Consider the following 23964-nt stretch of genomic DNA (forward strand, 5'->3'; position numbering starts at 1 on the left):
AAGGGAACACTCTTGCACTATTGGTGAGAATGTAAATTGATACAGCCACTATGGAGAACAGTATGGAGGTTCCTTAAAAAACTAAAAATAGAACTACCATATGACCCAGCAATCCCACTACTGGTCATATACCCTGAGAAAACCATAATTCAAAAAGTGTCATGTACCAAAACGTTCATTGCAGCTCTATTTACAATAGCCAGGACATGGAAGCAACCTAAATGTCCATCATTGGATGAATGGATAAAGAAGATGTGGCACATATATACAATGGAATGTTACTCAGCCATAAAAAGAAATGAAATGGAGGTATTTTTAATGAGGTGGATGGAGTTAGAGTCTGTCATACAGAGTGAAGTAAGTCAGAAAGAGAAAAACAAATACAGTATGCTAACACATATATATGGAATCTAAGGAAAAAAAAAATAAGGTCATGAAGAACCTAGTGGCAAGATGGGAATAAAGACACAGACCTACTAAAGAATGGACTTAAGGATATGGGGAGGGGGAGGGGTGAGATGTGACAGGGGGAGGGAGTGTCATGGACATATATACACTACCAAATGTAAAATAGATAGCTAGTGGGAAGCAGCTGCATAGCACAGTGAGATCAGCTCGGTGCTTTGTGACTGCCTCGGGGGTGGGATGGGGAGGGTGTGAGGGAGGGAGATGCAGGAGGGAGGAGATATGGGAACGTGTGTATATGTGTAGTTGATTCACTTTGTTATAAAGCAGAAGCTAACACACCATTGTAAGGCAATTATACTTCAATAAAGATGTTTAAAAAAAATAAAAATAAATAAAAAACAAACAAAAATGAACAATACAATAAATGAAATAGAAAATAAACTAGAAGGAATCAAGAGCAGAATAACTGAGGCAGAAGAATGGATAAGTGATATGTAAGACAGAATGGTGGAAATCACTGAACAGAATAAAGAAATGAAGACAGCATATGAGACCTCTGGGACAACATTCACATTATAGGGGTCCCAGAAGAAGAAGAGAGAGAGAAGGACGAGGGAAAATATTTGAAGAGATTATAATCGAAAACTTCCCTAACATCAGAAGGAAATAGACACCCAAGTCCAAGAACTGCAGAGAGTCCAAGGCAGGATAAACCCAAGGAGAAACACGCTGAGACACATAGTAATCAACTTGACAAAAATTAAAGACAAAGAAAAAATATTAAAAGCAACAAGGGAAAAATGACAAATAACATACAAGGGAACTCCCAGAAGGTTAACAGCTGATTCCTCAGCAGAAACTCTGTACAGAAGGGAGTAGTACAATATATTTAAAGTGATGAAAGGGAAGAACCTACAACCAAGAAAACTCTACCAGCAAGGATCTCATTCAGATTCAATGGAGAAATCAAAAGTTTTACAAACTAGCAAAAGCTAAGAGAATGCAGGACCACTCAACCAGCTCTACAACAAATGCTAAAGGAACTTCTCTAAGTGGGAAACACAAGAAAAGAAAAGGACCTACAAAAATAAACCCAAAACAATTAAGAAAATCGTAATAGGAACTTACATATCGATAATTATGTTAAATGTGAATGGATTAAATGCTCCAACCAGAAGACACAGACTGCCTGAATGGATACAAAAACAAAACCTGTATATATGCTGTCTACAAGGGACCCACTTCAGACCTAGGGACACATACAGACTGAAAACGAAGGGATGGAAAAATGTATTCCATTTAAATGGAAATCAAAAGAAAGCTGGAGTAGCAATACTCATATCAGATAAAATAGACTTTACAATAAAGAATGTTACAAGAGACAAGGAAGGACACTACACAATGATCAAGGGATCAATCCAAGAAAAGATATAAAAATTATAAATATATATGCACCCAACATAGGAGCACCTCAATACATAAGCAAATGCTAGCAGGTACAAAAGAGGAAATTGACAGTAATACAATAATAGTGGGGGACTTTAACACCTTACTTGCAAAAATAGACAGATCATCCAGACAGAAAATTACTAAGGAAACACAAGCTTTAAATGACACAATAGATCGGATAGGTTTAATTGATATTTAACAGACATTCCATGCTAAAACAGCAGATTACACTTTCTTCTCAATTCCACATGGAACATTCTCCGAGATAGATCACATTTTGGGTCACAAATCAAGCCTCAGCAAATTTAAGAAAATTGAAATCATATCAAGAATCTTTTCCAACAAAAACACTATGAGATTAGAAATCAATTACAGGCAAAAACCGTAAAAAACACAAACACATGGAGGTTAAATAATATGCTACTAAATAACCAAGAGATTACTGAAGAATCAAAGAGGAAAATTTAAAAATTCTTAGAAACAAATACAATGAGAACACGATGATCCAAAACCTATGGGATGCAGCAAAAGCAGTTCTAAGAGGAAAGTTTATAGCAATACAATCCTACCTCAAGAAACAAGAAATATTTCAAATAAACAATCTAACCTTACACCTAAAGGAACTAGAGAAAGAAGAACAAACAAAACCCAACGTTAGTAGAGGGAAAGTTATCATAAAGATCAGAGCAGAAATAAATGAAATAGAAACAAAGAAAACAATAGCAAAGATCAATAAAATTAAAATCTGGTTCTTTGAGAAGGTAAACAAAGTTGATAGGCTTTTTGTCAGACTCATCAAGAAGGGAGAGGAATCAAATCAATAAAATTAGTAATGAAAAAGGAGAAGTTACAAAGGACATCACAGAAATGCAAAGCATCATAAGAGACTATTACAAGCAACTATGTGCTAATAAAATGGACAACCTGGAAAAAAAGGACAAATTCTGAGAAAGGTATAACTTTCTAAGACTCAACGAGGAAGAAATAGAGAATATGAACAGACCAATCGCAAGTAATGAAATTGAAACTGTGATTAAAAATCTTCCAGCAAACAAAAGTCCAGGACCAGATGGATTCACAGGTGAATTCTACCAAATATTTACTGAAGAGCTAACACTCATCCTTCTCAAACTCTTCCAAAAAACTGCAGAGGAAGAAACACTCCCAAACTAATTCTACGAGGCCATCATCACCCTGATCCCAAAACCAGGCCAAGATACTACAAAAAACCAAAATTACCGACCAATATCACTGATGAATACAGACACAAAAATTCTCAACAAAACGCTAGCAAACAGAATCCAACACCACATTAAAAGGATCATACACCATGATCAAGTGTAATTTACCCCAGGGATGCAAAGATTCTTCAATATATGCAAACCAATCAATGTGATACACCATATTAACAAATTGAAGATTAAAGACCATATGATCACCTCAACAGATGCAGAAAAAAGCTTTTGACAAAATTCAACACCCACTTATGATAAAAACTCTCTAGAAAGTGGGCATAGAGGGAACCTACCACAACATAATAAAGGCCATATATGAAAAACCCACAACAAACATCATTCTCAGTGGTGAAAAACTGAAGCCATTTCCTCTAAGATCAGGAAGAAGACAAGGATGTCCACTCCTGTCATTATTATTCAACATAGTTTTGGAAGTCCTAGCCACAGCAATCAGAGCAGATAAAGAAATACAAGTAATCAAAATTGGAAAAGAAGAAGTAAAACTGGCACTCTTTGCAGATGACATGATACTATACATAGAGAGGCCCAAAGATGCCACCAGAAAACTATTAGAGCTAATCAATGAATTTGGTAAAGTTGCAGGATATAAAATAAATTCACAGAAATCTCTTGCATTTCTATACACTAACAACAAAAGATCAGAAAGAGAAACCAAGGAAAGAGTCCCATTCACCACTGAAACAAAAAGAATGATACTTAGGAATAAACCTACCTAAGGATGTAAAAGACCTGTACTCAGAAAACTATAAGACACTGATGAAAGAAATCAAAGATGACACAAACAGATGGAGAGACATACCATGCTCCTGGATTGGAAGAATCAATATTATGAAAATGACTATACTACCCAAAGCAATCTACAAATTAAATGCAATCCCTATCAAATTACCAATGACATTTTTTACAGAACTAGGACAAAAAATCTTAAAATTTGTATGGAGACACAAAAGACCCTGAATAGGCAAAGCAATCTTGAGAAAAAAAAATGGAGCTGGAGGAATCAGACTCCCTGACTTCAGACTATACTACAAAGCTACAATAATCAAGACAATATGGTACTGGCACAAAAACAGAAATACAGATCAATGGAACAGAATAGAATGCTAAGAGATAAACCCATGCACCTATGGTCAACTGATCTATGACAAAGGAGGCAAGGATATAAAATGGTGAAAAGCCAGTCTCTTTAATAAGTGGTGCTGGGAAAACTGGACAGCTACATGTAAAAGGATGAAATTAGAACAGTCCCTTACACCATACACAAAAATAAACCCTAAATGGATTAAAGACCTAAATGTAAGACCGGACACTATAAAACTCTTAGAGGAAAACATAGGAAGAACACTCTTTGATGTAAATCACAGCAAGATCTTTTTTGACCCACCGCCTAAAGTAATGGAAATAAAAACAGAAATAAACATCAGACCTAATGAAACTTCAAAGCTTTTGCACAGCAAAGGATACCATAAACAAGACGAAAAGACAACCCTCAGAATGGGAGAAAATATTTGCAAACAAATTAACAGACAAAGGATTAATCTCCAAAATATATAAACAGATCATGTAGCTCAATATCAAAAAACAAAAAACCCAATAAAAAAATGGGCAGAACACCTAGACATTTCTCCAAAGAAGACATACAGATGGCCATAAGGAACATGAAAAGCTGCTCAATATTGCTAGTTATTAGACAAATGCAAATCAAAACTTCAATGTGGTATCACCTCACAACGGTTAGAATGGGTATCATCAGAAAATCTAAAAACAATAAATGTTGGAGAGGGTGTGTAGGAAAGCAAACCCTCTTGCACTGTAGGTGGGAATATAAATTGTTATAGCCACTATGGAGAATAGTATGAAGGTTCCTTAAAAAACTAAAATTAGAATTACCATATGACCCAGCAATCCCACTACTGGGCATATACCCAGAGAAAACCATAATTCAAAAAGACACATGCACCCCAGGGTTCATTGCAGCACTGTTTACAATAGCTAGGTCATGGAAGCAACCTAAATGTCCATTGACAGACGAATGGATAAAGAAGACATGGTACGGGGCTTCCCTGGTGGCACAGTGGTTGAGAATCTGCCTGCCAATGCAGGGGACACGAGTTCGAGCCCTGGTCTGGGAAGATCCCACATGCCGTGGAGCAACTGGGCCCATGAGCCACAATTACTGAGTCTGCGCGTCTGGAACCTGTGCTCCGCAACAAGAGAGGCCGCGATAGTGAGAAGCCTGTGCACCGCGATGAAGACTGGCACCCACTTGCTGAAACTAGAGAAAGCCCTTGCACAGAAACGAAGACCCAACACAGCCATAAATAAATTAATTAATTAAATTTAAAAAAAATAGAAGATATGGTACATATATACAGTGGAATATTACTCAACTGTAAAAAGGAATGAAATTGTGTCATTTGTAGAGACGTGGATGGACCTAGAGACTGTCATACAGAGTCAAGTAGTCAGAAAGAGAAAAACAAATATCGTATATTTGGAATCTAAAAAAATGGTACAGATGAACCAGTTTGCAAGGCAGAAATAGAGACACAGGTGTAGAGAACAAATGTATGCACACCAAGGGTGGAACATGAGGGGTGGGGGGTGGGATGAATTGGAAGTTTGGGATTGACATATATACAGTATTATATATAAAATAGATAACTAATAAGAACTTGCTGTATAGCACAGGGATCTCCATTTCACTGTACAGTAGAAACTAACACAACATTGTAAAACAACTATACCCCAATTAAAAAAATTATAATAACAAACAAAAAAACTTAAAAAGGATGAAGTGAGAGAGTGGCATTGACATATATACACTACCAAATGTAAAATAGATATTTAGTGGGAAGCAGCCACATAGCACAGAGAGATCAGCTAGGTGCTTTGTGACCACCTAGAGGGGTGGAATAGGGAGGGTGGGAGGGAGACGCAAGAGGGAGGGGATATGGGGATATATGTATACATATAGTTGATTCACTTTTTTATACAGCAGAAACTAACACAACATTGTAAAGTAATTATACTCCAATAAAGATGTTAGAAAAAAAACAAAGAAAAGAAAATATGTATGCCATATCTTCTCACAACTAAAGGCTACCTCTTTTCTAAGTTAAAATTAATTAAAGAAAGAGATAGAAAATAATTGTAAGTTTTCTTTGTGGCAGTATTATATTCATTCCACTAAGGTGAAATCAGTAATCCCTGTACTTTTAAAATTTGTGAGTACCAATCAGTTATATTTTCAAAATCAATTTTTTCTTTACAAATGTTGCTTGAAATAGCCTTAGATACCATTTTCATATTTTTCAAAAATGGCATTTAATTTTTGAGACTATGTGTATACTAAAACTTTTCTATTATGTGTCATGCTCCTTCAATATCAAACTCTGGAGGAAAATTAAATATACCTACCAAACACTCTACAATTCACCCCAATATAATAACTATTTTCCTGTGTTTCAGATTGTTTATACTATTTCAAACCACTCAGGTTGTAGGGGTCATATTAGTCTTACTTTCACAAGTATTTACTGAAGCGCTGTAAGGGATATGTCTAATTTTTGTTGAAGTCCAGGATTCATGCAGGAGAGTCATTGCAAGTGAAATCTACAAAGACAAGGCAGATACTAACATTTAGTGAGTGTTTTCCTGGTACTGGCACGGTTAAAATTCTTTTATATTAACTGACATAATCCTTACATAAGACTGTTAGGTATGTCCATTAAAAATAAAGAAAGTGAGGCACACAGAACTTTAGCCACTTTCCAGAGAGTACACAGAGCAGTAGAACAGGGATTTGAACCCAAGAACTATTAACAATCATTAAGCTCTGGAGTCTATATGTAATTACAGTCCTTAGATCAGTGACTCACAAACATTGCTTCTTATCAGCCTCCCAGAAGGAGCAGTAATATTTCTTTTTGGTATTTCTGATGTGAGACCTGGAAATCTGTTTTCCTACAGAAGTATGTCAGGTTATTATAATAACAAGATGGGTTTTGAAACACCTGGCTTAGGTCATTTCAGAAACTTAATCAGCACCAGAATTTCCTATGGATGGTACCAGTATTCTCTACCTCATTCAAAGGAGGAAAGAATGCATTTTCTAGTGGAAAATAAGAAAGATTTGGTTTCAAGTCCAAGTCTGGTCAATATAAAATGTTAGAAAAACTTCATTTTCTATTTGGGCCTGTCACTGGACTGTGATCATGCTTGTAACAAAATAGCTTCAACCAAGGAGGTCAACGGAAGGCCCAGACCAGCAATCTCTGTTCCACGATTAGTAAGCAAACTACCACATTAAGCTTAAGCACCAAGAAAAGTTTATTTAAGCATAGGTACACTCTCAGAGAGAGAGAGAGAGCGGGCTGATTCTGCGAATTGAAAGCTGCATTCCTATACGGGCTTAAGGGGGCTTTTAGGGAGCATTTTGCAGGGAGGTGGGGGTGAGTGACAGGGGATCATTATTTGATTGACAGTCCCGAGCTATGTAACAAGTTTACTGCTGCACATGCTCTTACTTTGAATCGCTAAGAAACGCCCACTCGGTGGGGCGGGCGGGCAAAGCCACATGTACATTTTATTATAATTATGGTATAATGAGTTTGGGTTTACTATAGGTTATACACCTGTCTGGTCTGGGCATGCGCAGCCCCGGGAAGTTCCCTCGTCTTACTGTGCCCCTCTTTATCAGGATAAGCTGCCCACCACGTGACTATAGTTTCACCTCTTCTGGGTGGGGTCAAGGGAGAGTCCCCAGATGTCTGGTTGTGTGACTCGATTTCTTCTTCTTGTCTTTCTCACCACTGTCACCTCCTTGCTGTTAATGTCTGACTAACAGGCCTAGAGTGTTTTTTCCCCACAGTCACTCGAGAATGAGAAATATGTGATCTCTTTATCTCTTATCTGGGCAGGGCTCAGCTCCTCCTAGCTCCTGCTGTTATCTTTATCTTGGAGTGTCTGTCCACAGGGGACAAACTCCAGCTGCTCAGCCTGGGGCCCATCTATCTCTTTCCTCATAACCCATTAGCTTGATGGAGTTACCTGCCCTGTTCTTTTAGGTAGAATTTAATATTCTTGTAAAGATAAGAGATTTGACAGCCAGGAAAATATTTTTCTTTTTTACAGGTTTTCAGAGTACCCATATGTTAACTGAATTTGTTCTTAACATGGAGAATAAAGCCTTTCCTAGTTTTAAATAACTATTCCTTTTACTGCTCAATTATGTTAATTTATAAACAGTTGACACTATACACTTTTGTTGTGTTCAACTTTGCTGGCATTTTTGATGTTTTTGTGAGACACTGTGAGAGGTTGTTTCTTTACTATTGTCATTTTCAAAGTATGATTATTAAAAAATGATGGGAAAAATAGCACTTTCATTCTGAGGAAATGGTGGTTCAAATGAATATTTCAACCAAACTTCATTTTCATTTGTATTGAGTTGTAAATTTTCACTGAACTTCATTTCTATCTAGTAACAGGAATATCTTCAACCAGAAAACCATAAACCTTCAAATTGTTTCTGAAAAATGCTCTTTCATAATGATGGCATACCTCGTAAAGGTCTTTTCACCTCAGCTTTTAAGTTATTTACATTGTCTAGTTAAAAACCACACACTTTAGGAAGGATGTAAAAGGCTAAGTAACTTTCTACCTAATGTTAAAAAGCAAAGTCTTCCCAGCAAAGGTTATTTTCTCTGTGCCTTTATTTACAGTAATGCTTTTTTATTCGTATCATATTAATTAAAACTAAACTTCATTTACACAAATAGACCATAAAAATAAAAGGAAGATTTTGACCTATACAGTATACTATTATATATTGTGCAAGTGAAATGTTAAATTATGCAATTTTAGTATGAAAAGTACAATTTTGTTTTATTATCACAGTTTTGATTGATAGTACATGAGTGATGGCTCTTGCCATCATAAATTTGAATTTTAAAACATTTTTAACTCCAAATTATGAAAAATGTAGCCAACTAGAACAGATTTTCATATTTAGGAGTATGGAAAACAAACAACTATCAAAATGATCTAAGCTTTCAATATTATTATTTTTGTTGTTAATTATTTTAATAGCTTTTTTGTAACTGTTTCCGCTTAGAAACATTTGGGAAAATATGAAGAATTAGGCATTTCATGCTTTAGAAAAAAAAAAAAAAAGAAGGATATTCTCTTTACTGATATATTGCTCTCACATTGAATCTTTTACATGATGATCTCAAAGTCTTTGTTTACTTAATTATTGATATAGAAAATACCTTATCAAGGTGAATTATTCATATTATTCACCTCTTTTCTAACAAAGCCTTACATTCTTTCAACTAAGGCTTCTTTCAGATTTAATTGATACATTTCCTGGAGAACAATAACATATTTCACAATATTGGGCAACTAATCTGTTGCTTATTAATTATCCATGAAGTTTGCTAAACACTCCAGGTCTATCTAAGAATATTAGACAAATAGGTAGTTGTTACATCACTGTTTTTCACTTGAACTTATTAACATGGCTTCTGCCATTAAGAAGGTTACTATTTAGGTGATAAGCTCTGATTTTAGTATAAAAAAGAAAAATTTTGATAATATATAATTATTAAATTGATTTGTATAAACTATAAATATTATGCTAATTCAGAGAATGGTAACTCACTAAGGCAGAAAAATGCTTCATAGAGAAGCTGGGCATTGAGGTGAGCATTATAAAAAACAAGTAGAAATTGGAAGTTCAAAGAGGTATAACTTTCTCTAAATACAGTGAGATCATCTAAGTTCAATTAAAAAATGAATGCAATTAAAAGTAGTGGAGACTATAATGTGATGTTTATTAACCAGAGAGGTAAACTATACTAAAGTTCACATATCACAAATATAAATTCCATTTGATTTTTAAAATAGTGAGCAAAAAGTGTGGAATGGTAAGACAAAAAATAGCAATGTTTTTACTTGCCCTGGTCAAAGATTTAGTTTTCATATATATAGATATGTAGATGTATAAATATAGACATATATTAGTCAGTTTGCTGGTATAGTGCTTCATTATATGCTAGGTAATCTCTATGCTTAGTCTGTATTAAAGTAGAGGAATAAGATAAAGGGTAAATGAGAATGCTTATTATTGAGCTGTTTTCTACTTCCTCCAAAAACAATGACACAGAATAGTATAGAAATATTCAGTGGTTACTCTAGTTGCAACTGGTCCTGTTGTTGTCACAGTAGATCCCTAGATGTCAACCCAAACAGATTAAATGTTAATCTAATGCAAAACAGAGACCTTCTATTAAGAATCAATGAGATTTATATCTTAGATGACATGGAAATGTTTCGGTCTGTGGGTTTAAGAACACGTATGCTCATATTATCAAGAGTATAATGACACCATGATCTCATGGCATTTCTAATAAGTCAGCTTGTGCCCTAGGAGAAAAAGCTAATATCTATACCATTTTCACTCAGATGGACTTTTCTCTCAGGTCAGCTATTGATATGTCATTCTGATTTTATATCTAGTCTTAAGAATGAACTTCTCATGAAAAGTATAGCTAAAGACTGTTGAACAAGCTTGTGTGGGATTTTTGGGTGGTTTCATCAAGGTTGGAGAAGCAGATGTTTCTCATGAATTGTTTATATGTTCAATTTCAGTTATTCTTGTAACTGAAAAAAAAGTAGAAATCACATAATTCCTTGTCCTTCTTGTCTCAGCATCCTATAAGTTTCTATTCTTCAAATACATGTTAAGAATACTGTCCACAAACTCCCCCACAGGGAGCACTCTGGTTTTCACACTGCAAACAACCTAAGTAGAGTCAATAGTCATGGCTAGTTTAGAGTCCAAATAGTTGCATTCCTGATTCTTTTGATGACAGTAGTCAACTCTCAAACATAGTTATCAAAAACACCTATTATTCCTTGTTGCCCATGTGCTAATTAGAATGTTACAACCATTTGTAAAGATATTTGCATATTTGATTTATACACTGCTTATCGAGTTCAATGTTAAATAATAAAAATAAATATCATATGGAAAAATATGGCTGTCTTTAAAAAATAAATATCTATGATATATTAAGATTAGGCTATCTGCAGACTTCATGTGACTATTTTCTGATGTAATTTATAGAAGTTAAGTCTAACATTTCCTATCAAATAACTTTCAACCTGGAATTTGTCTTGTTTCACTATAATAGTATCACTATAATAGTATGTGATCTTTCATTTATAACAAATGTAAGCAAGTAGCAAGAGCTATAAATTAAGAAATATACTCATGAATTTTGACTCTACTCAAGGACTGACACATCTTTCCTCAGGAATCTTATTCTTTTCCTTATCACTATAATTCTACCTGATATTCAACAATAAACCAGTATTAATTCCCTATGTTCCCTTGATAAGATTTTTCTGGGCTTATTTATGGAAACCACCAACATCTTATAAATGATATTATTCATTTTCTTGTGATTGAAATTCTCCCAAGTGCACCTAGTTATTTTGATTCTTTGCATATTCTTCAGGTTTTCTTTTCTGTTTCTGGTTAGCTTTAAATATGAGCAGATATTTGTTCAAAAAGTTTCTGTGGACAAAACATTGCTTTGATGATTTTCATTTCAGGCTTTGACTGTAGAAGTTATTAACAAGCAGAAATTTCCTCCAAACCCATTTCAAAAATAATTTAGAGCTTAAGGTCCAGAAAAGGTTCTGTAGACCCATCTCTACTCTATCCTGCTAAATACAATTATAAGTCCTGGAAATAATGCAACAACTTCAGGAGTAAAGTAAAAACAGAGTGGTTCAGTGCCTTACAACACCCCACACAGCAGAAGAAGGCAACCCCGGCCCAGCATAGCTAAACATTCAACATAGCAGCAGAAGATGGCTCAAGTAAGAAATTCCTCTCCTGGATCTAATGGAAATTTCAACAATAACACTAGACAGCCCTGTGGCACTGGCAGGGGTGAATTTACTAACAACAAATGGCTTGTATCAGGGAAGTCTTCTCTTTCACCAACCTATAAACACCAGTTGTCTGGCCCAGCCTTGGGAAGTGCCCTCCATCCCTGTGGGCTAGAGGGTCCTTTTGCCCACCTGAATGCAGCAGGAAGGAGAATTCCTCTGGAAACAAATAGCTTGATGGGATGACTACAGTATGAAACTCCCTTTCCCAAGAAACAGACACCAGGTATTTCAGCAACTCTACAGGGGCTATTAAGTAGAAGATCCTAGGACAAGAAGTGGTCCATAGAAGCACTCTCTGTCAATGTGGGCCAGAGTATCCTATCACCCACCTAGAGATAACAGGCAGACCAGCCAAGAAAAGTACCTCTACCACTGTGGGAAACAACATTGGAAATCACAAGAAAACAATAGAGAAGATGAATGAAACAAGATGAAAAAATTATAAAACTGATAAACCTCTGACAATACAGACAAACATAGAGAGGAGACACAAATAACTAACTTCAGGAATGAAATGGAATATTGCTACAGTTCCTTTAGTCATTAAAAGGGTAATAAGGGCATACTATGAACAAATTTACATTCATAAATTTAACAACTTAGTAGAAATGGACCAATTCCTCAAAAACTCACAAACTACCAAATCTCAACCAAGATGAAATAGATAATTTGAATAGCCCTGTAACTAATAAGGAAATTAAATTCATAAATAAAATCTTCCTGAAAAAGAAATCCAGACCCAGCTAAATTTACTGGAGAATTTTTCTAAAAAATTTAAAGACAACAATTACTTCAGATAATTTCTTATAAAAAATAGAAGAGACAGGAACACTGTCTATCTCCTTTTATGAGGCCAATATTACCCTAATACTAAAACAAGACAATGACAGTAAAAAAAAGAAAAAAAGAAAAATTACAGGCCATTATTCTTTCAAAACTTAGACACAAAAATCTTTAACAAAATACAGTTATGCTTATTATTCACAGATTCTGTATTTGCAAATTTGCCTACTCACTAAAAAGTTATTTGTAACTACAAAATCAATATTCATGGCTCTTTCATTCTCATTTAGCAGACATGTGCAAAGAGGTGAAAACTCTGAGTCACCTGATATGCAAATTCTCACCTAAGTTTGAAAAAGGCTTTTATGTCTTTTGTTTCAGTTTCATACTGTAAACAAGTGCCCCTATTGTGGTCTAATTAGTGCCAAGTTTTTCACATTTGTGTGTTTTTTGTTGGTGATTTCACTGTTTATAATGGTCCCTAAGCATGGTGCTAAAGAGCTGTCTAATATTCCTGAACCCAAGTAAGCTCTGATGTGCCTTACAAAGCAAATATGCGTGTTAGATAAGCTTCCTATAGGCATGAGTTGTAGCACTGGTCATGTGTTCAACATTAATGAATCAACAATATGTAATAACGTGTCTTTAAACAGAAACACACATAAAGTAAAATTATGTATTGATCCATTGATAAAAATCATGTGAAAAGAAGCTTAAATAAACCTAACCCTATATTTTCCTTAAGAGCAATGGTTCAGCATTTTCTAATTCAGAGGTTGTGGCAATTTCATAAAACATCAACTGTATTAGCAAATAAAATGCAGCAAAGTATAAGCATATACCACAGCCAAGTAGAAAGAATAACATAGAACTACACACACACACAAACACACACACACAAATAAGTCTGTATAAAACTGCTGAAATCTGAATAAAGTCTGTAGATTGTGTCAATGTTAATTTTCCTTTTGTCATATTGTACTATAGTTATACAGGATGTTACCATTGGGGAAAACCAGATAAAAGGTATAGAGAATCTGTATTACTTCTTACAATTACATTTGAAACTACAATTATCTTTAAAGAAAAATGTAATAAAATAACAGTAATTTGCTCCTCTCTCACTCTTTCTCATGCTCTCTCTCACACACACAATCACACACAAACACAAATACCTTCCCTATTTATAATTTCAAAATTTTGCTTTATGACTTTCTTGAAAGGGTTCACTTTCTTTAATAAGGTGCTTTTGTCATATATATTTATCCTACACTGATTAACTGTGGACCAGAGTACAATTTAACAATAAAAACACCCTTTTTCCAAACCATGCCTGGCAGAATGGCTCCTGAAAAAAAGGGTGATAAGAAGAAGGGCATGTCCACCATCATCAGAGAATACACTATCAACATTTACAAGCACAGCCATGGAGTGGGTTTCAAGAACCGTGCCCTCAGGTACTCAGAGAAATCTGGAAATTTGCCATGAAGGAGATGGGAACTCCAGGTGTATGCATTGACACCAGGCTCAACAAAGCTGTCTGGGCCAAAGCAATAAGGAATGTCCCATACTGTATCAGTGTGTGGTTGTGCAGAAATTGTAATGAAGATGAAGATTCACCAAACAAGCTCTATATGTTGGTTACCTTATGTACCTGTTACCACTTTCAAAAATCTACAGACAGTTAATGTGGATGAGAACTAACTGTTGATTGTCAAAGTTATAGAACCTCAAAACAAATAAACAAAAACAATAAAAACAATCTCAATGATTTTTACCAAACTCAATCAAAAAAATATTTATATTTTAAAGGCAAAGTAATTTTCAAGGTTGCTGCAGATTTTAGCTTCAGTTTTTAACCTTGCTGATATTTATTCATATATATATATATTGTATCCACAATTTTAAGATGTTACTGAATCTAATCAACTCAGTCAAAGCTACTGTACTAAACTTAGACTATTATCATTCTCATTATATAGATAAGAAAACAGAGGCTTAGAGACTTTTTGACTTGCTCCATGTCTCAAAGCTATAGACAAATAAAATTCTCTTGATTTTATTAGAAGATTTGCATTTCAATGAACAGAAATTCATTCTATTGGTAATAAATCTGCTTAGTACATGATTGTATTTCTCCTCTGTTTTTACACCATCAGATCATTTGGCTCTTAAATTAGGTGATTAAAAATAATTAGCTTCCTATATATTTTTGGGGATGTCAGAGAGTTATCAATTTATAGTACCTCTAAGAAGATATTTATTCTCACAAATGTCTATTGATCTTTTTTAAGTTACCAAGCACTGTGTTCAGGCTTATTATCCACATAATAAGTAATTTAAGCTGCTCTTGATAAAATGAGTCTATAAGATAAATGTATAACAAATATATGTTTATAGCAATTCTAGGATAATATTTTTAAGAGAAGGAGACTAGAGGTTGTGTTATTGGGAAAAATTAGACCTATATTAGCAAAAGAAGTAGATGACTGAAGAAAAATATATAACTAAATTCTATCACCTAAGATTTTAAAAAATTTAAGGGGAAAAGTCTGAGTTTTGGTTTTAGTAGTAATAGAAGCATGGTTTGGGTACCAGGTAAAAGATTAAGAACACAAAGATTATGACAGAAACAGGTATAGGGAAACTGAGAATGAGGTGAACATAGAAAGAGGAGAACAGAGCACTACCGGAATTTCAAAGTTTAAGCAGGTCTTCATATACTAAAAATTTACAGTGGCTGAGGGAACAACAAAACAAAACATTGGAACACATGGTTAGGGAAATCATCAAACCAAATTTTAAATACTAAACATGAATATGTTTGGATATATAAAGACTAAACACTTTGGAAAAGTACCTGAATCCTTTGGTTGACTGTAATTTTTTCAAATTTTTGGTCCTTTTTTTTTTTAAATAACCTGATTTTATAATATTGGTAAAAATGTTTTCAGATGCCAAATTTATTTTCACGTTCTCAGGAGAAAAGGTTTTAATTGTCTTAGGGAAATTTGTTATTGTGCAACATAGTGGCTCCCATGATGGAGGATTTACTGTGGTGGAGCAAGATGAGAAAAATAACACTGATACCCAAAAGAGCACATGCTTTTAGGTCAACCAGCCTTAGTTTGAACCCTGAATCCATCACTTTCTATCCATATAATATTACCTAACACCTTGCAATAACAATCAGTGTTAATGGTTATATTATTATCATCAGCATTGTTATATTTGTGATTTGTTATTATGCTAGGAAAAAGTTTGTGCACAATTGTGAAGAGTGTTAAGCAGGCATAAACTTCATCTGTCTGGCTTTGAATATCAATTCTCCCACTTGTAAGCTATGTGATCTAAAGCATGTCACTCAATCTCCCTGAGCCTCAGTTTTCTATTCCATAAAATGGTGAAAGTAATGAACATAACTTAGAATGAAATTTGGATGAAATAATGGCCATAAAGGTTTAACTTAGTAGCTAGTATATTATAAATGCCTCATGTTAATTATTATTTCTTAGAGAAAACTTTACATTTATTCTAGACTTAGGTACTTCTTACTTTTGGAGTTTTAAAGTGGTTATTTTTGTGTGTGTGTGAAATCACAGCAATGTTATCCAGAGTCAAAAAAATATATCCAGAGGGAGATCAAGATTGAGGAGCAAGAATTGGAGCTCACTACCTGTCCCCCAAGAACACATCAAAAATACATCTAGAAGTGGAACAACTCTCATGGAAAACTAACTGGAAATTGCAGTAAGGACTCCTATATAACCAAGGCTGTAAGAAACATGTAATACAGTATGATGGGAAGAAAAGCATCAGGAAGGGACCTGTGACCCTGGGAGGGGACTAAGAGGAAAAGGGAGATTACACAGGTGGACACTCACCCTGAGGAGTAAGTGGGTTGAGCCACAGACTGAACATCACAGTCCTGGGTTCCTACATGTTAGAGAAAAGCTCCCTTGGCTGCTTGGAGAACTTCTGGGACAGATAGAAAAGCTGGAAAAGCTTAGATTCCATTTGCGAGGAGTGTATGAGTGCTGGTTTGCTCCCAGGCAGGGTGGAGAGTGGTCTTCCATAGCTGCTGCCGCCTCCCCAGTCCAAGCCAAGCAAACACTCTGGCCCTGTTCAATCCATGACACAGATTGGCACTGGATCTAGGGTGTCCAGGACCTGGGAAAAAAACTTGATCTAGGGACATGGAGGTGACCCAGGGGCATGGAGTTTAGCTCAGGTGGAGTGGCAGCTGCCATTGTTGGCACTTAGTCAAGCGGGACCCCAGAAGCAGTCCAGAGTTCTGACAACAGTACAACTGCTGGAATTCTGGCCACCACCTCATTTTACGCCCCAGTCCAAGCCAGGAAAATGCTCTGGCTCCTCCCCCTCCACACCACAGCCTAGCTCTAGATCTGGAGCAGCTATGATAAGGGGAAAGACACAACCCTCAGCTGCCTTTTACTGGAGTCACAGATGCACACACAGGCAGAGCATTGAGCCTCTGTAAACTTATGAGCCACTTGCTTCAGTACTCCCCTCCATCCAGTACAGGGAGAAGGAAAAACACAAACTTAAAGGGAAAAAAGAGCACTCAAACCTGATACTCAGGACTTCCACTCCAGGAACTTGGGAGCAGACTCCCCACCCCACCCCCACTGAGAAGATGGTGATGGCCACTGAGCAGAGGGGAAGTCTCACCTCACACCCTGTGCAGTCTCTTGTTCATCCATCACCAGCCACATCCCCTAACAAGATGACAGTTGCCAGCACACCCTGAGGAAAGATGTGACTGGTGTCTACATCAGATCCAGCCCTCCCACCAAAGGTTTTGGGCACACACAGCCTACATAGGGATGCTCCCACATAAGAACACTCTTTCAAGATCACAATAGGTAACTGTTTCACCTAAGCTCACAGAGACAGATAAATTAAGTAAAATGAAAAGGCAGAGGAACTACTCTCAGTTGAAAAAGCAAGAGAAAACCCCTGAAAAAAAAATGAAACAGAAATAAACAATCTACCAGACAAAGAATTCAAAATATTGGTAACAAAAATACTAACAGAATTAGGGAAGATAATTGATATAAACACAGATCTTTTTTTTAACAAGAAACTAGAAAATAGAAAGAAGGTCCAATCAAAGATAGGTAATTCAATAATTGAGATAAAAAGGACTCTAGAAGCAATGAATGGAAGGCTAAATGATAAAAGAAAGCATAAGTGATCCAGAAGATAGAGTAATGAAAATCACCCAATAAGAACAGCAGACAGAAAAACAAATGAAACAAAAAATGAGCAAAATGTACAAGATGTCTGGGATAACATCAAATGCACAGAAATTTGCATTATATAGGTTCCAGAAGGGGAAGAGAGAGAGAAGGGTGTCAAATGTGTATTTGAAAAAATCATGGCTGAAAACTTCCCAAACCTAAAGAATGAAACAGAATCCAGGTACAGGAAGCACAGAGCACATGTCCAGACAAGATGAACCCAAACATACCCACACCAACACATACCATAATGAAAATGGCAAAAGTCAAAGATAAAGGGAGAATTGTCAATATAAAGGCAGCAAGAGGAAAACAAAGAGTCATATACAGGGGTATCCCAATAAGGCTATCAGCTAATTTTTCTGTAGAAATTTTGCATGTCTTAAAGGAGTGGTATGATAAATTCAAAGTGCTGAAAGAGAAAAACATGCAAACTAGGATACTCTACCCAGCAAGAGTATCATTTAGAATAGAAGGAGAAATAAAGAACTTATCAGAGAAGCAAAAACTAAAAGAATTCATCAATAGTAAAGCTACCTTAAAAGAGATGTTGAACGGTCTTCTCTAAATGGAAAAGAAGTAAGAATTTATAGAAAAGGGCAAACCCCAGTAGGAAAGGCAAATATATAACAGGGATTGAAGATCACTTAAATAAGCCACTATAAAGATTGGAAAACAAAATGTTGTATAAGCAACTATTGTTACAAAAAACAGTAAAGTGATAAGCATGAAGATGTAAAATGTGACATCAAAAACACAAAATGTGTGTGTGGGGGGTAAAAAATGTAGATTTTTAGAATATACTTGAACTAAATGCCTATCAGTTTAAATCAAGCAGGTATAATTATAGGTCAACATAGATGAGCCCCATGGTAACCACAAATCAAAAATCTATAATAGATACACAAAAACCTAAAAGAAAGTAACCCAAGCATACTACAAAAGAAAATCATCAAACCACAACAGGATAAACAACAATAACAGAAACAAAAAAGGAGGAAGTGAACAGAGAAAAACTACAAAAACAACTGGAAAACAAGTAATAAAATGTCAATAAGTATATACCTATCAGTAATTACTTTAAATGTCAATGGAGTAAATTATTCAATCAAAGACATAAGGTGGCAGACTGTATAAAACACAAGAACCTTCAATATGCTGCCTACAAGAGACTTACTTCAGGGCTAAAGACACACACAGACTAAGAGTGAGGGAATGGAAAAAGATTTTTCATGCAAAGGGAAATGACAAGAAAGGTATCACACTCCCTGACTTCAGACTATGCTACAAAGCTACAGTAATCAAATCGTCATGTTGGCATGGCATGAAAACTGACACATAAATCAATGGAACAGAATAGAGAGCCCAGAAATAAACCCACGCACCTATGGTCAATGAATCTATGACAAAGGAGGCAAGAATATACAATGGAGAAAAGACCGTCTCTTCAACTAGTGGTGCTGGGAAAAACTGAACAGGTACATGTAAAACAATGAAATTAGAATGTTCCCTCACACCACATACAAAAATAACTCAAAATGGAATTAATACCTAAATGTAAGGTCTAGAACCATAAAACTACTAGAAAACATAGGCAGAACACTCTTTGACGTAAATTGTAGCAATATTTTTTTGGATTTGTCTCCTAGGACAAAAGAATTAAAAGCAAAAAATAAACAAATGGGACCTAATTAAACTTAAAAGCATTTGCTCAACAAAGGAAACCACTGACAAAATGAAAAGAAAACTGATGGAATGGGAGAAATTATTTGTAAATGATGTGACCAACAAGGGGTTAAGATACAAAATAAACTGCTCATACAACTCAACATCAAAAAAACAAACAAACCAATCAAAAAATAGAGGACTTGAACAGACATTCTCCAAATAAGACATAGAGATGGCTAAAAGGCACCTGAAAAGATGCTCAACATCACTAAATTATTATAGAAATGCAAATCAAAACAAAAATGAGACATCACCACATACTTATCAGAATGGCTATCATCAAAAAATCTACAAATAATAAATGCTTGAGAGGGTATGGAGAAAAGGGAAGCCTCCTACAGTGTTGGTGAGAATGTAAGTTGATGCAGCCAATATAGAAAACAGTACAAATTTTCCTTAAAAAACTAAAAATAGAGCTACCATATGATCCAGTGATCCCACTCCTGGGCATATATGTTGAGAAAACTCTAATTTGAAAAGACGCATGCACCACAATGTTCATAGCAGCACTATTTACAATAGTCAAGGCATGCCAAGTGTTCAGGAGATGATTGCCTTTGAAGAGATAGTTTATTACGGTTCCCAAGAGGTGGATGCATGCCATACGTGATCCCCACAGGGAAGCATGCGGTGGATCAGGAAGAACTTTGGCAAGAGCAATTATTGTGGTTTCCACAATAAGGAACGGCTGAGGCAGGGTAGGCAAGTTTAGGATTGGCTCATTTGAATAATTTGAGCAGGCTCTGGTGTATATGGGCTCCTCCTAGTTGTTTGGTACCTGTCCTTGGGTATTTATGGCAGGTAGATAGTGAGTATGAGAGCCTTTTAAAGGAGATGGTTCAGAGTGTGGGCTCTGGATTGGTCACTTTGTATTTGAAAAGCACACACCTAGGAGGAGGATTTTTCCTGAGGAGGGAGGATTGATGAGGGAGGCAGGAGGCCAAGGCAAGGTGACTGAGGCACATTATGGGGTTGTCCAGAACAAGGTGTGCCAGACATACATAAAGCAAATGTTGAAGCATCAAATTTATAGAAGCTAGAAATGGATAATACACTCCCTCAAACTCTTACATTTTTTTTCTTGTTTGTTTGTTTTGATAATTGAAACCCAAGTCTCGAATCCACAAGTGACATCCTACCACTTACTGGATTGTTCTCATGTGTGCATTCAATAATTATTTAACAAATTAATGAATATATACCCTCAAATATATGTGAAGCAAATTTTTCCTATATCCTTGATTCATTTTCTCCCTAAGTTTAAATGATAAAAAATTCAATAATGAGGCAGTATTTTTACTTTTCCTTTGACCCTCCTGTTACCAAACACCTTTCATAACACATAATGAAGAGTTTAATAAAATAGAATTTTATGAAACATTAATAACAAAAAATAACAAAAAGGTAAATAATGCATACCTCTCTTATAACTGTTACAAATAAATACTTTTTCTTTAAGAAAAAAATTACAAAGAATGTTCAGAAACATAGGATTTAAATATAAGGTTTAAATAATAACATCTAAGCTTTATAATTCATCATCACAAAACCATGAAGAGAAATCATTCTAATTATAATGTATAGTGGAAGGGAGCTTCAGGTAGTACCATATTTTTTTTTAAATTTTTTATTTATTTATTTTTGGCTGCATTGTCTTCATTGTTGTACGGGCTTTCTCTAGTTGTGGTGAGCGGGGGCTACTCTTTGCTGCAGTGTGCAGCCTTCTCATTGTAGTGGCTTCTCTTGTTGTGGAGCATGGGCTCTAGGTGCGCAGGCTTCAGTAGTTGTGGCACATGGGCTCAGTAGTTGTGGCTTGTGGGCTCTAGAGCACAGGCTCAGCAGTTGTGGCACACGGACTTAGTTGCTCTGCGGCATGTGGGATCTTCCTGGACCAGGGTTCGAACCTGTGTCCCCTGCATTGGCAGGCGGATTCTTAACCACTGCACCACCAGGGAAGCCCAGTACCACATTTTTAGAGTGAGAATCAAACCATCTACACACAGCTTCTGATGGACACTAACAACTATACTTTTAGGCAGGTTTCACTAACATGACTATACTATTCCAACTCTTGCCCAGGAAGATAACAGTTGTAAATAACTTTATTGTTCCTCTCAAGAACTTCCTCCAAACCCATTTTCAATTGTTCAGTTTCCCAATGAATAGCATCAGATAACTGAGTACACTCTTCCAAGCCTTTACCTCAAAACCTGCACATGGCTGTGTCACTAATCCTTAACTATTACAACATGATTATTACCCAATCCTAATCAAGCCCACACATTGAAGAAATCACCTCAAGACAAACCCTAAAACCTCATAAAAAATTGTGACTTTGTCCTCCCCACTCCAGATATTTCTAACACTACCGAGATACCGATATATTTTATCATAGTAAGCAATAATCTCAGCTTTGCCTTATCGACAGGTTTACTGGTTATATTTTCAGGAAGCCAGCATTTCAAAATAGGAACACATATTGAAATAAATATTTTGTATTTTATTTCAACGGATTTTAAGTGTCTTGTTTTTCACGTCCCTCCCTCTTTTTAAATTGTAACCAGAATTCTCCAAACCAAAGCCTGAAGAAGTTGAAAATAATCAAGATTCCAATTTAAAAGCAGGTTGCTGTTGCTGTACTACTGCCAACAATTTTGTGAGGCTAATCCTTCCCTTGAAATGTTTTTGATTATGTATACACCATATGGAGAATCTCAATGTTTCATTTTTAGAAAAGCCTTCTTACCTCAGTTACTATCTATGCTGTGTACACATACATACATTCAGCCAGCTACTTTTGGAAATATTTTTAATATACTTAAAAGTACAGAAAACAAAATAACAACATACACCAGTGTAATAACACTTACCTACCACCTGGAATTAACAATGCTTCTATTACTATATTTGCTTCAGAGTAAACCAAATGTCAAATCATCTTGAAATATCCTTTGTTCATCCCCCCACCGTCCTGTTCCCCTCACTACCTCTCCAGAAGCAACAACAAACTTTATGAAATTCACATGCACCCTCCCATCAATTTTTTGAAATATAGTTTTACTATATTAATATTCATTAAATATTTGTGTGTTTTATAATTTTGAATTTGCATATATGACATCATACTGTCCATTTTTGTACAATTTGTTTTTACTCACAAAAATTATGTCCTAGAAATCTGTTTTTATACATGCAGTTATAGTTCAATTTTAATTGCTGTAGAGAATTTCATTTTATTGAATATATTAGTTGATCTTTTGTTTTGTTTTTAAGTTACCCATATTCCTACTGCTTCATGTGTTTGAGGAGATGAGCGTTTGGTAAAAAACCAATGTGTTATTTTTTTCATGCCCAAGTATTGGCAATTGCAAAGGCTTTACCTGGCAAGCCTCAAGGGGGAAATCCGCCCTCCTCACACCAGACTTGAGGCCCAGCCAGTTCATCGCAGTCTCCAAGGGGAGTTACAGTCTAGGACTCAGGCTCTTCTGGCTGGTCATGCTCTTCACGTGTTTGCACTCTTAGCCTCTTGCCTTCATTCCTGTCTCTTTACCTGAAGCATTCAGGTGCCTCTGCCAAGGACTTCTTATTGGGGAAGGAGGGGGAAAAGTGGAAGATACTTTTTTTCCACTCTGACTCATTTCCTAGTACTTTTCCATCCCTAACCCTTTTTCTCCCTTCTGGCCCTGGGTTTATGAAGCTATTTGGAGCCTTTTGTTCAGGGCTCTCTCAACAATGAGATTGCCTGACCCCACTGATCTACCTAATACTGGATGAGTGTGTGTTCCTTGGGAGAAAATGGAACAAGATAGTCGGCACTTTTTCTGGTTTATATACCATCACAGTAAGTGATCAAAGGCTAAACTCTTTCATTTTGGCTTGTTGCTTTAATCGGCTACTCCTGACTTCTGACAGCCAAGCTCTCTTTCCTGGCTCAACTGAGGTCCTAGAAGTTTGTTATGATTTTTCATTCTTTGAAAAAATAGTAAAATGGCTATTTTTATATATGTCTCCTTTTATAGATGTATGAGATTCTCTACTATATATGACCAGGAATGAAAACACTCAGATGTTAATTATATGCAATTTTAATTTCACTAGCTATTTCC

At 35.7% G+C, this 23964-nt stretch overlaps 1 long non-coding RNA gene and 1 pseudogene across 2 annotated transcripts in view; both read left to right on the forward strand.

The window, feature by feature from the left end:
- Positions 1-23964, forward strand: part of LOC309653148 — a 151285-nt gene that overhangs the window by 30842 nt on the left and 96479 nt on the right. The window lies entirely within an intron of this gene.
- On the forward strand, positions 644-14654 carry LOC309653104 (large ribosomal subunit protein eL31 pseudogene; annotated as a pseudogene). Its single transcript has one exon. The product of its transcript is annotated as a large ribosomal subunit protein eL31 pseudogene (transcript).

The sequence above is a fragment of the Balaenoptera physalus genome (assembly GCF_965194825.1).
Source record: "Balaenoptera physalus genome assembly, chromosome: X".
NCBI lineage: Eukaryota > Metazoa > Chordata > Mammalia > Artiodactyla > Balaenopteridae > Balaenoptera > Balaenoptera physalus.